The sequence below is a fragment of the Girardinichthys multiradiatus genome, chromosome 2 (genome assembly GCF_021462225.1).
Source record: "Girardinichthys multiradiatus isolate DD_20200921_A chromosome 2, DD_fGirMul_XY1, whole genome shotgun sequence".
NCBI lineage: Eukaryota > Metazoa > Chordata > Actinopteri > Cyprinodontiformes > Goodeidae > Girardinichthys > Girardinichthys multiradiatus.
In genome coordinates, this window is record NC_061795.1 from 48,768,915 (window position 1) to 48,786,615 (window position 17,701).

Below are 17,701 nucleotides of genomic sequence, written 5' to 3' on the forward strand. Positions count from 1 at the left end.
TTAATGTTTAATCCATGGTACCTGCAGAAACTCTTATGAAATCATAAGAAATTGCTATTTAGTAACGGGTCACCATGAAATAACAAAATTCCCTTTAAACAGAAAGAAATATCCACATTTCCATCATGTTTCAGTGGTAAATGTGGAGCTATTTTTGTCTGCTCATAACCAAATGTGTGTCATGTTTGGGTTGTAAAGACTCTGATGCAGAACAAACTTAAGCTGAGGATGAGAATTTAATAGAAAAGACAAAAAGAACTTAGAAAAATCAAGAGGAGCAACTGGAAACATGGAGAAATTGGGAAGAAGCAGAGAAACAGACCGAACAGCAGTAAAATGGCAGGAAACAGCAAGGAACAAGGAGAACCGATAGGTAACTAAGGCAAAGATAGAGAAATCACGAGCAAACCAGGAGAACTAATCAAAGTGAATGAATTGAGGCAGAGAGAAGGCAGAGTAATCAGAGGATATGTGGAGCAGCTGAGACAGAAGAAAAGAGCTGAGCAGAGGACAGAAAAGACAAATAAATATGAATGGAACTGAAAAATAAATGGCAAACTGATCTAACAGGACACAATCTAAATGTAAAAAGATCACAAGAAAAACACAAAGAATGAACTAAACAAATACAACTAAGAATAACGAGCAGAAGGAAATGAACTGATCTAACAAAAATAACAGAATATGGCAAGAGAACGTAACAAAGAAATGTTGAAAAACATGAACTCAAATGAAAACCATAACCTAACACCTGAAGGAATGTGACACAAGAGCTTAAACAGAGTAAAGGAGCGGCTTTAACTGGGACAAAAAGGGAGACAGCAAGCTGTAGTTTTCTTATTAAAGTCTTTAAACTAATGTCTAATTATCTGATCCTACAAGGGAGATTTATGATGCTGCTCACTTCTCATCTGTTGGTGACACCAAGTCTGGAGATAAATGTGTGAATGCAAATAAATGGGGCTGTGCATATTTATGTTATGAAGTCGACATCAGAAACATGCACCAATAATCCTCGATACAGAAACATAAAACTGAACAACTTAAAAATAAATGTATCGTGAAAAAGGTGGTTGACTGTAAGAGAACATGAATGTAGGTATGCACCCTAGCGTACAAGTGATGATGAAATATTTTATTCATTAAACAAAAACCCAGATATAACAGGAACAAAAGCAACATATATAGCCAGAAGAAACTCAGGTGCTGTTTAATGTTAGGGAGATATAATGAATAACAGGATGCTGTGTGAGGAACAGGATAACAAAAATCAAGTGTACATGAAAGCAGAACTTATGAACAAACTGAGAAATGAAACAAGAAACAGAAACTGATAATCCAGCTGGGAAACTGCAGCTAAAAGGTTGGAAATAACCTTTTTCACTGTTCCCGTGAGCTCCGTCTGAGGACAGGCAGAAATAACAGGCTTCCCTTCTTCCACAGAGTGGCCTGGTCACTCGGCTTGGTTGCATACATGTGGAAACCATCAAGCTTGAATGACAGTCAGATACCAGCACTGATTGTCAGAACTAAAGGTAAAGTAACAAAAGCCTGAAGTGGATCTGGGGGAGGAGAGTGTTCCAGTTTGCCACCATGATCTTCAGTGACCTTCAGCTTCTCTTTAAAGAACAGAATTATCCTGATGATTAGATTTCTCTCCACAAACGCGTCCTATTAATAGTCCAACATTAACCTAAGATAAAGAGGTTTCTCAGAAGAGCTTTTAAAGTGATCCAGTGTGAACAGAATAATTTTGATGAGAAACAACAGATGGCAGCACAAATTTGAACTTGATTATTTGTTTTAATTTAGTCCATGTAAAACAGATTCATGAAATTCATGTATTTTTTGGTTTATAGTATATATTATTATGCTGTAAATACAGTGGTTGGAAGGAGTGTAGTGATAAAGCTAAAAACAATATTTCTAGTTCAGTTATTTTCCTGTGTAGCAAATTGTAGCTGTTTTCCCTCAGTTCATGTCCCAACTCATCTGTTTCTGGTCCCAGTAGTCAACCTCCCCAGCACTGAAGCCTCTCTGTTTCAGCCAGTCCTTGTCAGGTCCTACTATAGTACTGCTTGGCAGTTCCGGTACCATAAAAGGTTACCTAACGCATGAAATGGGAGAACAGAAGCCTTTGGCTGGAAAGTCAGCATGCTGATTGGGGTAAAAAGACACAGTCAAGGTACATAAATGGTGATTTATACAATTCAAAGGCATTAAACATTTACAGTAAATTATAAAAGGTGTTGTATTGTTTTGTTGTTAGAACCATAAACTCCTGTGTATTTATTTATGTTGTTAGGAAATATTGTGGCACTAGTGGCCTTCATCCACAGTAATTAGGCAGGAAACAGAATCAAACCCTGGATGGCTTCCTCAGGGGCTAATAGCCTCCATACCCAGGATGCTCACTGTACCACTGCACTATGCACCACCCCACAAATGCCTCTGTGTTTAATTTGGTTTTGTGATAAACTGAAACAAAGCAGTGCATAATGGTGAAATAAAAGGAATATGGTTTTCTTTAAACTTTTCTTTATTTTTAACTGAAGCTCAAAAGTGTGTACATTTCTATTCAGCCTGCTTGAATCTATATTTTTGTACCACTTTTAGCTGTAGTTAGAGCTTCAAGTATTTTGTGTTATGTTTCTACCAGCTGCCAGCATGTATCATCTCCATGATGCTGTTTGTTCACTAATGTTCTCCTATAACACTCTGAAAGCTTCACAGAAACGCTACAGTGTATTTTACTGAGATTAAATTGCAAACAGGTTTAATCTGATGATCCCCCCCCTATTGGCTATTAGCTTCTTTTGTTAGCTCAAATGCTAACTGGTAAGAACACGTGCTTGCTACTAAAGAGTATTTAACAGAAAGGTTGTTAGTTTTCAAGCTAGTGAATAATAGTCCCTGAACATCATTTACTAGATTTGATAAGTAAACACCATTAAACCCAATTTCTCCAGAAAGATTTGGCTCTTTTCCAAAATATTCCCTTAATATTTCAATAAATAAAAGGCAGTTAATTAGACACCGTTGAGAATTAGTCATCCAGAAGGTTGGTTTTATTCAGCAGATCATTATTTAAAACATATATTTTATCTGATCTTGCATTGTGAATGGTTGTCTAAACGTTTGCTGATTATTGCCTAAATTGGTTCCAAGACTAACTTCACTTCCAGATTCTTCAAGATAATCCTTGGTTCTCAATCATTAACATTGTATGGTAATGTTGCATCACTCTTTCAGTCGTGGTTTTCAACCATCTTTAATCAACTTGTTTATATTGTACATAGTCCATTAGTCTTCATTATTCTTTAATTCTGCTTGATAGTTTAGTCGGATTGTTTTAGCAAAGTAAAGAGTTTGTTGATTGAAATATGTTTGACTTTGAGTTGACTTATTTTTGTTAATTCTTGTATTTTAAGAAATTGTGTGAATTCATTCCATATATGTGCAGAGTTTATGCTGTTCAATAATGTCAGAGCTCATCTCACACCTTTCTATTCTGTCCTAATACCATAACCTTACTGGGCTGATATTCACAGGACAACCCTTAACAGACCCAAATATTATTTGATAAAATAATATTCTCAGATTCATAATTCCAACAGAAAGCAAGGCCTTAAGAACAAAATAAACAGCAAAGTGCTATGAATCAGAAAAAGGCGGACCCAAGATTCAGCCAGACACAGTACTGAAAGTTTAAAAGGTTTATTCAGCCACAGGAAAACATTACACAGGTAACACTCCTCACAGCTTCCAGGAATCACTGAGGCAGAAAGAGGGATTAGTGACTTGTAGTTTCTCCAGATTTTGCAGGGATCAGAAAAGTCACTAACCTGCTTTTGTCTTGAGTGGAACTTGAAACCCAGAGGGGAAACCTCAGTGGGCGGCAGGCAGTGATCTCCACAGCACAAGTAAGAAGTGACTCCAGGCTGAATAATCCGAGGGCTAGGCTGGCTCAATAATCCAAGGACAGAAACAGGGTCAACGATCGGAACAAGAAGCACCAGGCAAGGGGCAGGCAGAGGCATAAACCAGATGTAGGAAACAAGGTCAACAACCAAAATCCAAATAGTCCGACAGGGAGCAGGCAGAGAGGCATAAATCCAAAAGGCAAGGAAAGGTCAAGAACAATGATCAGACAGGAAGGAACGCTGGATATCTACTCACACAATGGCTTTCAAAAATCTGGCACCGTCTGCTTGTCAGAGTCAGTATATATCAGGGAAGACACAGGTGCTTGGCATGCCACAGATTGCACTACACTGCAGCAGCCACCAGGTGCATCTAATCTGCTGATTGCAGCCAGGGAGACAGGGTAGAGCAGACGTGCCAGAATCATAACACAAAGAAATGGTCAAAATGCACAGAAAAGAAAATCTAAAGCCAAATACCTCAGGATAAAGTTGTTGGTTCTATTAACTAAGAAATTAAGATGAATGCAGAAGCTCAGAGAAAGTTGTTGATGTATCTATTTTTTTTTTTCATTTTAAGAAGGTTTTATCTGTCTGTGAAAAGGGTGTCCATCTGCATAAACCACTTGCGGGCCGCACAAAATCATTCAGTGGGCCACAAACGGTCCCCTGGTCGCACTTTGGACACCCCTGCTGTATGCACTGATGACCCTATAGCTACTGGGATGTATGGACATTTTTTTCTCATTTCAATAAATAATCAAATAAAGATGAAAGATTTTCCACAGTTTTACTGTTTTCATAGAAAATAGGAACTTTTAGGAAGTTTTGTTTTTCTGCCTGTGACTGATCAGTCTCTCCAGTGGATTAAACTCAACAACGATTCTGTTTGTAAGGAGTCAGAAAGATGTTTTCTCCTCAAGAAATCGGTTTGTCTTTGGGTGAATGATGATGCAGCCTAATACATCTTTAAAATTACAGGATACCTTATTAAAAAGCATTCATTTATTTTGCAAGAGACAGAAGAAGTACTGTAACAGAAAGCAGATGTCGCACAGAATTTCTTTCTGTTTTCTTTAAGGGAAGGATGATTAATAACTTTTTAACACAATTTATTAGCTCAGCTACTTTGTAAAACCTTTGGAAATGTATAACATTATAACATTTCATTGCCCTTAAATCTTTAATAGGTTATGCTGAAGGTTCTAAATGTCTTTCAAGAGAACAGATCCAAAGTCTGTTGATGTTATGCAGTTTCATTAAGTCACTGGATTGACAAATATTCTTAAAAATTCGTTTTTTGTTTTTTTTTATAACACTGTACCCACTCTCAAGCATAGTGGTTGTAGTATCATGCTGTGGGTCTGTTTCAATTCCAGTAGTACTGATGCACTACACAAAGCAGATAGACTATAGGGCTGCACAATGTTAGTGATTTCAGTGGCGATATGTGGCTATTTTCTTCTTTCCTCTCACTCCATAACTTAACAGCTGACTGTTTAACTGAAAATGCAGCAGATGTCAAGGACCCAAAAGACTGAAACGATGAGGATGAGTAAAATAACCACCACCAGAACATAAATAAACTCTGAAGTAACAAGAAATTGAAAATGTAAGAAACCACTCAAAGTAATATAGGAGAACATTTACAAGTAAAGTAACTAAAAATCCTTTGAATCATGAGTTTAAATTCTATATATAATTCAGAAATCTATTTATTTTGTGAAGCTTTCCCTCAAAGGTGGAATAGAAACTATTATAAGTATGAAAGAACAATAAGAAAACTTGATTATCCCTCTTATGACTTCTGTGATCATAAACATAAGCTTTGGTTTCAATATGTAACATAGGGCATGTAAAGGGAAACAAAGCTCCTTTATGAGGAAAACCTTTTCTCCCAGCCTGACCCTAAAGGCTGAGCCGTGTATGAGTGTAGCAGTAAAACATGGACTATCAGCCCTGTGTGGGCTGTAAGTGCCGGTGGGCTAGGAGAATGAATGGTCCATGGCTCTGTGGTGACAGAACTACAACTCTGTAAGTCTGCAGTAATAAAAACTCCTGGATCTGTTTTTAGGGTTCCCCTATGTCTCTTTGTTGGGTACATGTTTGTTTTAATCTCTGCTTTCTCCTCAGCAGCATTTACACGTTGGTTTCCTGCACAGGGAATCAGTCACAGGGTCACAGCTGTTCATTCAGCACACAACCTCTGTTCTCCTATTTCTTTATGGTTCCTTGAGACAGAATTAAGCACAGGAATAAATCTGTCCTTTCTGAGCTGAAATGGCGTGAGACATTCCCAGCCTTCTAATTTCCTGACATGAATGCTGATGAATGCCATGTGCAGCTACTTTTCTGGCAGGGGAGAACAACCCTGCATGCAGTTTGCATTTCCACAGTTCATCTCATCTTCTTGTTATTTGAAACTTAAACAAAAAGTGTTACACACAGGTAATGTGGCTTCGGGTGAGGTTGGACTATTTCAGGTTGTAGTGCTCTGACTCATGTTACTGGGATAACAACACCAGCAAAATGGCTGCTAAAGAAAAGATTGTTACCTGAATGTTCTGTGGAACGGGTCAGGATCTGCCATTGACTATCTGCTATTTGTTCAGAACTGAATTCAGAACACAACAGAACTGAAGCAAACTTCTTTTCTCTTAACATTAAACAATGTCAAATGTGGTGAGATTCATTCTGGTTTCCTGTTTCCTTTTTTCTGATTTTCAACAGAAACCCAAAAGAAATGTAAAGTGTAGTGAGAGCCAACTTCTGAAATGAGATTTAAAATCTGGGTAAATCCTTTCAAGCCTTTTTAATTGTTAGCGTTAATGATTTAGATTTTCCACTTACATCTAGTAAAAACACAACATTTAAGATTAGAATATTTCATCTGACCTATAAAAAACATTTTTCATACAGAACTGTGGATGTAATGATAAGTATGTTTAATATCTGCTTAAAGGTTATTTAATAAAGGTGTTTTTAATCTGACAAACAAGACTCATCAAAACACATATTCTACTTTAATGAATTTAACTGTATAATATGATATGGACAAAACACATGATAGTCAGTAAAAGTAACATTTAAAAACCCCTTACCCTTACTTAGTGTAGTGATAAAGTTATCTAATATATGACTTATCAGGACAACAAAATAAATTGTAATTGATAAATAAACTGCAAAGATCAAGATCAGCTCTCATGCAAGAAGTCTTGGTGTAATTTTAGACTTGATCTAAATTTTGACAATCGGATTAAGTCCGTTAATAAATCAGCTTATTATAATCTTAAAATCTGCTGAATGCCTTTGTTTTCAGTAAATTAGATTACTGCAGTGTCTTTACTGGTCTGCTGCCAGAGTCCTGACCAACACCAGGAAAATGGATCATTTCACACCAGTTCTTAAATCACTGCACTGGTTCCCTGTTTGTCAAAGAGCCTAAAAAAGAGTCAAAGAGTCTATAAATCACTAAATGGTCCAGAATGAACCATATAGACCCTTCATGTCATCACATACCAGCTTACTCAGTATGCAGAAACTGATGGTTCCTTTAAATCAGGACTAAAAACTCTTTTTACTTCAGCTTTGATCAAACAAACTGGGTAATGTACAGTTTGAAACATTTGTTTCTTTTATGCCTTTATTGCAGCTATTTTATTAGAACTAACTATATAAATTGGCAAAATGGCTGATATTTTTGGATAATAACTACAATTTAATTAAAAGCCAGACAGAAATGATAGCAGTCTATTTCATTTCATGCTTGCTGTACGATTCACTGCACATAGTTTACAGGGTCTGTTTTAAAAAACTGACAATAAAGTAGAATCGCATAGTTTCTGAATCTATTTAAAGAAATAAAAATCAAAGATCTTCATGTTAGCATCCTAAAGCGCCTTCCTACATAAAGGGTTATAAAAATATGCCATTCAGTGCCAATCACTGGTCTTTGCTTCTAACATGGATTGTGAAAATAAATATGACTCATCTGGAAACTAATGTAACTGTATCATGAATCTTAAACATTTTTTAAAGTTTAAAAGCTGCTAAATTATTAGACTTGGCTTACTTAAAATGTGCCCGTACTTAGATGGGAGTGAAGTGTAATAATGAAAGATGCAAATACATTAAAAAGGTATTAACTTCATTAACAATATTTAATTTTAAAAAATGTGAAACTCAGTTAATAAAACATGTTAAAATCCAGGATTATCTGTAAATATTAGACTTGCTTGTTTTTAATTTCTACAATCAATAGATTTTTATTTCTAGTGTTTGATCTTTACATTTTAGTGCTGAAGAACTACAGATTAAGAAAATACATAATTTTTGTACTTGCATAAAAAAAGGTCTGTTAAAGGTCACTTCATTAAGTTTCATTTAAGTTTAAATCTCTGTCATTTGTAGGATTTTGAGATTGAAACCTAAACTCAAACTGATATTCTAAGCCTTTATTATTGGTGATTTTGATGATTCTGGCTTACAGATAATAAAAACCTAATATTCAGTGTCTCAGAAAATTAGAATATAGCAAAAGAGCAATAAAAAATGGGTACTTTAATCAGAAAGGTCAGACTTCTGAAAAGTGTTTCCATATCTATGAACTCAATAACAGGTTGGGGCTCCTTTTGCATTAATTACTTAATCAATTCAGCATGGAGGGAGTCAGCCAGTGGTTCTGCTGAGGTGTTCAGGAAGCCCATATTGCTTTGATAGCAGCCTTCAGGTTATTGTTCGTTCTGGTGTCTCTCACCTTACTCTTGACAACACTCCATAGGTTATCTGTGGGGATCAGGTCAGGCCAGTTTGCTGGCAGAGAACCACCATGGTCACAGAACCAGCTTTTAGGTTCCTTTGACAGTGTGGGTCGGTACCATGTCCTTGTGGAAAATGAAATCAGCATCTCCATAAAGCTTGCCATCAGATAGAAAAAAATGTCCTGGTAGATGGCTGCATTGACTGTGGACTTCAGAAAACACAGTAGACCAGAACCAGCAGATGACATGGCAACCCAAATCCTCACTGACTGTGGAAACTTCACACTGGACCTCAGCAGCTTGGATTCTCTGCTTCTCCACTCTTCCTCCAGACTCTGGGACCTTGATTTCCAAATTAAATGCAACATTTACTTTTATCTGAAAAGAGGACATTGGACGACTGAGCAACAGCGAAGAATAAATGAAGAATGGATTGAGGAATGGTTAAAGTTTTATAGACCATTTTAAAAGATATTTAGATGTTTAAAATATAGCTAACTGACTTTGCCTTCCAAAAATTATTTATTGCATTCCTCTTTTTTATTTGGGCAGCCATGATTTAGCAGAACCCCAAAGTCAGATCTGGAATTCAGTATGTAAATCCCTGCTTTAACCACATCCTGGAGAGTCCAAGCAGATGGTTTCAGTTTTCAATGTTATATGGTTTCCAACACTCATTTGGTTTCCACTGCAACACTTAGATGCATCAAATAACCTTAAGTTAGCCACACAGAGGCAGCCACCCAACAAACATGATACGAATACAACATATAAACTTGCAGAACCCGACCATTTGCCCCTGAATATATCTGAAATGCCAGAGTAGTACTAAAAAAATTAACAAATGCAGATATGCTGGGGTGTAGGTGTCAGATGGAAGGACACTTCTGCATTAAAATGGAAAGTCAGAATAATAACTGATGTGAAAAACATATTTCTGTTCGATATTCTGCTCAGCCTCCCAAGTGTCACATGGCAGTAACTATAACTAATAATAATAAAACCAGACCCCTTAATGAGTGTTTTGTACCTGCCAAACAGAGAGGTTAAACACTAAATGAGCCATGCACCAAGGAGAGAGAAACACAAATAACAGGGGAGATTTAATCGCAGTGTGTTTTGCTGCTAGGAGGTGCTTAAAGCAAATCAGGGATGGGCTGATGATGGATCTTGTTTTTGCTGTGAGGGATAATAAAATAGAAGCTAATATCTTCACAGAACTGTTGGTGAACTATATCGGGTGTTTAAAACTATTTTTTTTAGAATCTACATAATCAACGTTTTGACTTGCCCAACATGTCATTCCTCCTGCTGTTGTGTTTAGCTGTAAGCAGGTGAAAAGCCAACTTAAAATGCATCTATTAACTTATTTTTAATGCCTTCATTTCTCTTCTAGACTACAAGGTTGTTGCCATCAGTATGATGCTTGTCTGTCTCATTGTAAGGGGCTTTCACCATGGTGGTTAGCACTGTTGCCTTGCAGCAAGAAGTTCCTGGATTTTAATCACGGCCTGGAGTCCTTCTGCATGAGATTTGCATGTTCTCCACATGCACGGCTGGGTTCTCCCGCGTTTCCCCTACAGTTTAAAAACATACGTGAAAGGTGTGGGTGGGCATGGTTGTTTGTCGTGTCTGTCTCTGTGTTGTGTGTGATGGATTAGCAACCTGTCCAGAATGCACCTCTCCTCTCACCCAAGGACAGATGGAGAAAGGTTGCAAAGACTCTGCAGGGGTAGGAACAATGGGTGGATGAACGTCTCACAGTAATTTGTTGAACCAAATCCGAATAGTTTGGAGTCTCTGGTGGGTTTATAGTCCCACATTTGAGAGCAATATCCCATGAGAAGAAAGTCTGTGACTGAATTCATCTGCAGCAGAATAAACAAGGAATACCACATCTGGCAAAAATATACAGAATCTGTTTACCATATTTTTCCACATTAAACCAGTTCCACCCAGATAGTAAAACAGAATGACCCGCAAGAATTTTTAAGCTTGTTTGTTTAGTTTTTAATTCATGAATTTTTACACACCTTTCTTTTTAAATACATTTGAAAAATGAGTTGAGTTTGGGCCAAAACCAAAATCCATGATGACAGCAAACAAAGTGCACAGTGTTAGAGTGAGATCTGAAAGGTTATGTCACCCTTTTGTTTTATTTTTACCCTTTTACATTTGATTCAACAGATTGGTCTGTATGACTGTACCTCCTGTAGTTTCTATTGCTTGTAATGCTATTCTGTAGTTAGTTTGGCCTTTATTGTTGATGCCGTTATTTTTACAAAATTCTTTCTGTTAAAACATATTTCAACTCTTCTTCCTTAGATGAGTTCAAATGTAGATAATCTGCTGGGTCTCAGGCCCTTTTTAAATACAGTCAACTTTCTTTGCACTGAACTGCTTTAAAAAAACATTTGAGTTAACTTTCCGCTGAAAGACGGCAGTTGGTTCTCAGGATCCAACGTTTTACTATTGTACAATGTTTACTATGACAGATATCAGGATTTTATTTGCGGGCAGGAGATTGTATCTTAATAAGCTGTGAAAAACAAGGAAGACATTTTTTAAGAAAAAATCAAAACTGCTTTAATAAATTTGGTTGACACATTCTTTGGATAAAACAGGACAAAATTAATTTGAATCAGATGGAGGCCAACACAAACACATTGGCTGCATGCTGAGGGCCAATGAAGGGTGGCAAGCATGGAAAATACAGGGTTGTGAAAAAGTATTTGTCCTCTTATAGCATTCTTCCACTCACTGTAAGGTGGGCCATACCTTGAATAATTTTAAATCTCTTTTAAAGACTCATCTTTTAAACTTGGCTTTTAATTCCATGTTGATCGATTGAGTCATATATTTTAGTAAATTTACAACATTATAGAAAAGCAAAACAAAATTAAAACACCAAGATATAAACTGATAATTTACCAGAAAAGAACAGGTGGAAGTTAAGGTTTATACTTGCCGACCCTTTTCAATCCATAAATAGAGACTCAGCAGTGCTGTCAATGTATGTACATACATATACATTTATACCTAAATATACATACAGGTCCTTCTCAAAATATTAGCATATTGTGATAAAGTTCATTATTTTCCATAATGTCATGATGAAAATTTAACATTCATATATTTTAGATTCATTGCACACTAACTGAAATATTTCAGGTCTTTTATTGTCTTAATACAAATGATTTTGGCATACAGCTCATGAAAACCCAAAATTCCTATCTCACAAAATTAGCATATTTCATCCGACCAATAAAAGAAAAGTGTTTTTAATACAAAAAACGTCAACCTTCAAATAATCATGTACAGTTATGCACTCAATACTTGGTCGGGAATCCTTTTGCAGAAATGTCTGCTTCAATGCGGCGTGGCATGGAGGCAATCAGCCTGTGGCACTGCTGAGGTCTTATGGAGGCCCAGGATGCTTCGATAGCGGCCTTTAGCTCATCCAGAGTGTTGGGTCTTGAGTCTCTCAACGTTCTCTTCACAATATCCCACAGATTCTCTATGGGGTTCAGGTCAGGAGAGTTCCCCATATTTCTGAACAAAATGACAAATAGGGCATTACCAAAGTGGAGTATATGATATACAAGCCTTTTACATTTATTTAATCTTTTTATTTTAAACAATATTCCAATTGATTTTGCAATTTTATTTCTGAAATATTCAATGTTTCTGTTAGAAGGGGTTTTGGGCCGGTTTTCTTAATAGTTTTTATTTTCTAATTTTTCTATTGTTTTAACTGCTCTTATTATGTTACTTCTGTAGATGCTGTATTTCATTGCTTATTTTTATTTTCACTTCTATTTTTTTTGGACCTATGGACTTTGGTTACGTTGGATGTGGAAAGCTCTCTATAAATAAAGGTTGATTCATTGATTCAGCTTTAGATTTTCTGTCTAACTCAAATGGTTCAGGTCATCAAACAGACAAAGTTAACCTAAGTAAACACAAAAAGCCGTTTTCAAATCATTTTATTTTGAAATGTTTTATAGAAAAACAGCTACCCCCAACCTCCCCACCAATGGAAAAATGTAATTGCTTCCCTTTTTAATTAATACATTTTTCATTTAAGTACATTTTGTACTTGAGTTTCTCTAGCATCATCAAGACCTGATTACTGCCTGACCTGTAAAATCAAAAAACATACTCAAGTAGAACCTGTCTGTCAGCATGAAGTAGGCTAAAAGATCTCAAAAAGTACGGATCATGAACTGATCTGAAGAAAACAGGAGAAACAAAAACATCTACATCTATTGGTCTGGAAAGAGTTACAGCGTTACCATTTCTAATGATTTGGGACTCGAGGAAACCGCCGTGAGAAGCTTTATCCACATATGGAGAACATGTGTAGGAGTGGGGAACCTTAAGGTACATGATTCAACAATAACAAATAGACTGGGACAAAAATGGTCTCCATAGGAGAGTTTCAAGACCAGAACCACTGCTGACCCAAAAGAACACAAAGGACAGTCTCACATTTACCAAAAAACATCTTGATGACCCCCAACTCCAATATTATTTGGACTGATGACATAAAAGTGTAACTTTTTGGAAGGCGTGTGTTGCTCTACGTCTGGTGCACAACTAACTGCATTTCAGAAACAGATCATCATACCAACAGTCCAATGGATGGTAATGTGATGATCTGGGGCTACTTTGCTGCTTCAGGATCTGGATCACTCGTTATAGTTGAAGGAGCCATGAATTCTGGTCTCTGCCAGAACCTCCTGAAGGAGAATTTCAACTATCAGGTCTTTTCTTATATTACTGTATTATAAATAAAACCTGCAACCAAACTGTGTTTAAGAGTGTTTAAAATGCTGTGATAAAGAGCTGAAAATGGGACATTAACTGAATCACCAGGAAAATGAAGTTTGTTGTATTTATTCTGATTAAACTAAAGAGGAACATGCCATAAGACATCTGTGGGTGTTGACCTTTGCTGTACTCACTCTGTTTCTGAATTCTTATTCTTGATGCACTTTTGAACTTCTTAGGCGTTTAAATGGTTTTACCACAGAAGAACACTTAGCTTTATTGTTCATGGTAAATGTGCAGTTTCAATGTGCAGACGCTGTAATAAGTGTAGGAGCCACAGGAAAGTGATATCGGTCAACAGCCGATGTTATTTGAACCTCTCACCAAAAGCAGGGAACTAAACTTTGTTGTAAACGTCTGGGTTATTAATGCAGGGGAAGCATACAAGTTCATCTGATACCAGCATCAATTTATCCTCAGCCTGTTTCAGTTAGAAGTTCTCCCAAAGGATCCATTAACTTAGTTCATAAAGTCTTACAAGATAATATGTTCTGTTTTAAGAGTCGTAAGATAACATTGTCTGTTGCTAATATGTCTGCAGTGTTCAGCTGCCAACAAATTTAAGACCATGTGGAGCACACAGAGCCAACCAGCTGGAACCTTGTCCCACACTAATGGTAAAACATGAAATCAGTGGTGAATGTGAAGTTTCTGAGCACACGTTTCATGTTTTTTTCTGTTATGTGAGGGTAGACTAACTTATCCTGCCTGGATAAACATGTTCTGTTGTCATACCAGTGACCACCAGGATGTTCTGATATGTTCTAGGGTGGTGAGTCAAGCTTAAATACAGCAACATTTATAGGTGAAGCAATAATTACAATGATCAATGCATTTAGGTTTTGCTGAAGTGAACCTCTGAAAATTGTAACGAGAGAAAATTAGCATAACAGTAATTGTGAGTTCTTAGATTAGTTTAATAAAGACTGAATGAGGATTGACAGAATCCAGTGTGCTTGGAAATGAAAGCTGGACAGAGCTGTCACCTGGGTAAATCTGAGCAGAAACCTACAACATTATTGGAGGTTGTGGGGACCGACCTCTATTGGCCACAACAGAGGTCGGTTGCCATGGAGACTCTGGCTGCAGCCTGAACAAAGAGTTTCTCAGGCAAGTCCTCCTGTTGATTGGACGTGTTACAGGTGCGCTGACCTCACAAGTGCAGTTTGATCTCCAACATCTGAAGGAAGACTCAACCTCATTTTTATCATCTAGACAAGATAAACCCAAATAAGCTATAGCGCATATATTCATTGTTATTACTGAAAAATTATTGGCTTGTTCCCGTTAATCTCAGTAACCAAGTCTTTTGCAAAGAGAAAACTGGGAAATCCACGGCTGTGAAATCATAATAACTCCCACTGTCATGTTTTGATACAAAAAAAATTATTTAAATGTTGGAAACACTGAGGAGACACAGAGTAAAGTTTTAAAGCATTATTTAACAATTTATTGAATAAGAATAATTTGCAGGTCTTGGCTGGCTAGCATAATAATTACTAATCTTCAGTAGAAGAGAAAATCATAGGTTTTTGAAGCTCAGGTGGGATTTGGAGGAAGGTCGACAAAAGTAGGCTGCCATAAATGAAGTATTTGATGATCCTGGGATGGAGCTGAATTTAGGTAGGTGTTCATGATGTGGAAGGTGAACAGTATGGCAGTAAGTATGGCAGGTTGTTTTCTGGTCTTTTCTTTCTTTCAGTGATTTGTAGATGAACGGCTCCTACAGACAGAATGGTAAACAGGAAAAAATGTGTTGTTGCTTTATGACATGGCGCGTTATCCTGCTGGAAGTAACCATTACAGGATGGATACACTGTGGTCATAAAGGGATGGCCATGGTCAGCAACAATACTCAGGTGGGCTGTGGCATTGACACATTGCTCAATCGGTACCAAGGGGCCCAAAGTGTGCCAAGAAAACATCCCCCACACCATTACACCACCACCACCAGCCTGAACCGTTGATACAAGGCAGGATGGATCCATGCTTTCATGTTGCTGACGCCAAATTCTGACCCTACCATCAGAATGTCGCAGCAGAAATCAAGACTCATCAGACCAGGCAACGTTTTTCCAATCTTCTATTGTCCAATTTTGGTGAGCTTGTGCAAATTTTAGCCTCAGTTTCCTGTTCTTAGCTGACAAGAGTGGCACCCGGTGTGGTCTTCTGCTGCTGTAGCCCATCCGCCTCAAGGTTCAACATGTTGTGTGTTCAGAGATGCTCTTCAGCTTGCCTTGGTTGTAACGAGTGGTTATTTGAGTTACTGTTGCCTTTCTATCAGCTCAAACCAGCCTGGCTATTCTCCTCTGACCTCTGACATCAACAAGGCATTTGCGCCCACAGAACCGCCGCTCACTGGATATTTTCTCTTTTTCGGATCATTCTCTGTAAACTCTAGAGATGGTAGTGCATGAAAATCCCAGTAGATCAGCAGTTTCTGAAATACTTAGACCAGCCCCTCTGGCACCAACAACCATGCCACGTTCAAAGTCACTTAAATCCCCTTTCTTCCCCATTCTGATGCTCAATTTGAACTGCAGCAGATCGTCTTGACCATGTCTACATGCCTAAATGCACTGAGTTGCTGCCATGTGATTGGCTGATTAGAAATTTATGTAAATGAGCAGTTGGACAGGTGTACCTAATAACGTGGCCGGTGAGTGCATAGCACCAATTGATACCACACATATCATCTCATGACACTAACATTCCAATTGATCCTAGCTACTAAACCATGCAGTCAAACTCAATTTATTATTCAAATTGGTTAAATAGTTTTTCTATCTAAGGAAACCCAGCAGGTTGCATCAAGTCAGTGACTTGCAGCATTCACTCCTCCTGGATGAGCATGTAGAGACAGTGGACAGTCGCTTGCATTGTATCAATGACTTTGCAGCAATCTCTCATTCTGAGCATGCATGTAGCGATAGTGGAGAGGAAACGTCTGGCAGCTCCACTTCTGAAAGAGTTTCCATTGTATGATTATTTCATGACTGACATGGGTGAATCTAGAGGAGTGGCATGAGGTAACAACTTCCTAAAAGAATGTCTTGCTGCACCAGTTGGAGACATAAAGTTAATAAATAAAACATTGGGACATTTGCAGGAATGAATCTGTGATGTCTGACTGCACTTGAATGCAGCACAATATGCCGCTTCACCGTCCCTACCCAAACAGTCAGGTCCATCTCTCCACTCAATAGAAACGGTGCTGGTTGGAGGAGTAGTTGGAGCAGCTAACATTTAATGAAAGAACAATGATTTAATGGATTCCTTTTCTATGAAGATATGAACATGATGAGCTTAGGGCCAATAGAGCGGCAGAACATTACCTTCAGTAGATCTGATGTTATGTCTGTGAAATGTATTTATTAATGCATTGCTGTGAAATGTTACAGTGAAACATTATTCATCTTCCTGTCAGATTTCGATTTAACAGAATATTTTCAAATGACCAACATGTTTCTTCTGATTTGAAATAATTATATGTTGTTTTTTTTTATCTGTCACTATAATGCTTTAACCATTTTCTCTTTAATATTGCCTCACTTCTTTTCCTCTCAGTATCTTTTCCACCTGTCCCCCTCTATAACCCCCCTCCACCCACATCTCTTTTTCCTCTTCCACCATCTCAAATTAATGAAGCATATAACAGACGTACTAAAAATAGCCAGCTTACAGAGTCAGTTCCTTTATGCTTTCTGTCTTTTTCTTCTTTCCTCTTCTTGATGTTCCAATTTGTCTCTTTTCTTTAGCTCCCTAAGGAGGGAAATGAGTAACAGCGAGAAGCCTTGTCAGCTCATTTATCACCTGGGAGCCCATGTGCAGCCCTCTATGCTATCTGGTCTAACCGGCTGAGGCTCTGAGACCAAGGGCCCAGGACCTGGCCTCTGGCTGTCTCATGATTCTTACTCTGTAACCACTGGGCTTTGGAGGACAGGGGGAAAGCGAATGATAAGTCAGTGAATGTGGATGGTTGTAGGTTCCGTGTACATCACCTTCTCATCATGCCAAGGCCCTGAATTCACCAGGAAAAGCTGTTAGGAGACAAGCTTAGAATGAATGAGCTGTACCAGATGAGAACAGCCAGAGGTAGGAACACGAGTATGGAATAACATAAAATTCATCTTGTCCTCTGAAAGAAAGAAACATATTCTTTGGTTGCAGGATGGAGGAAATAAA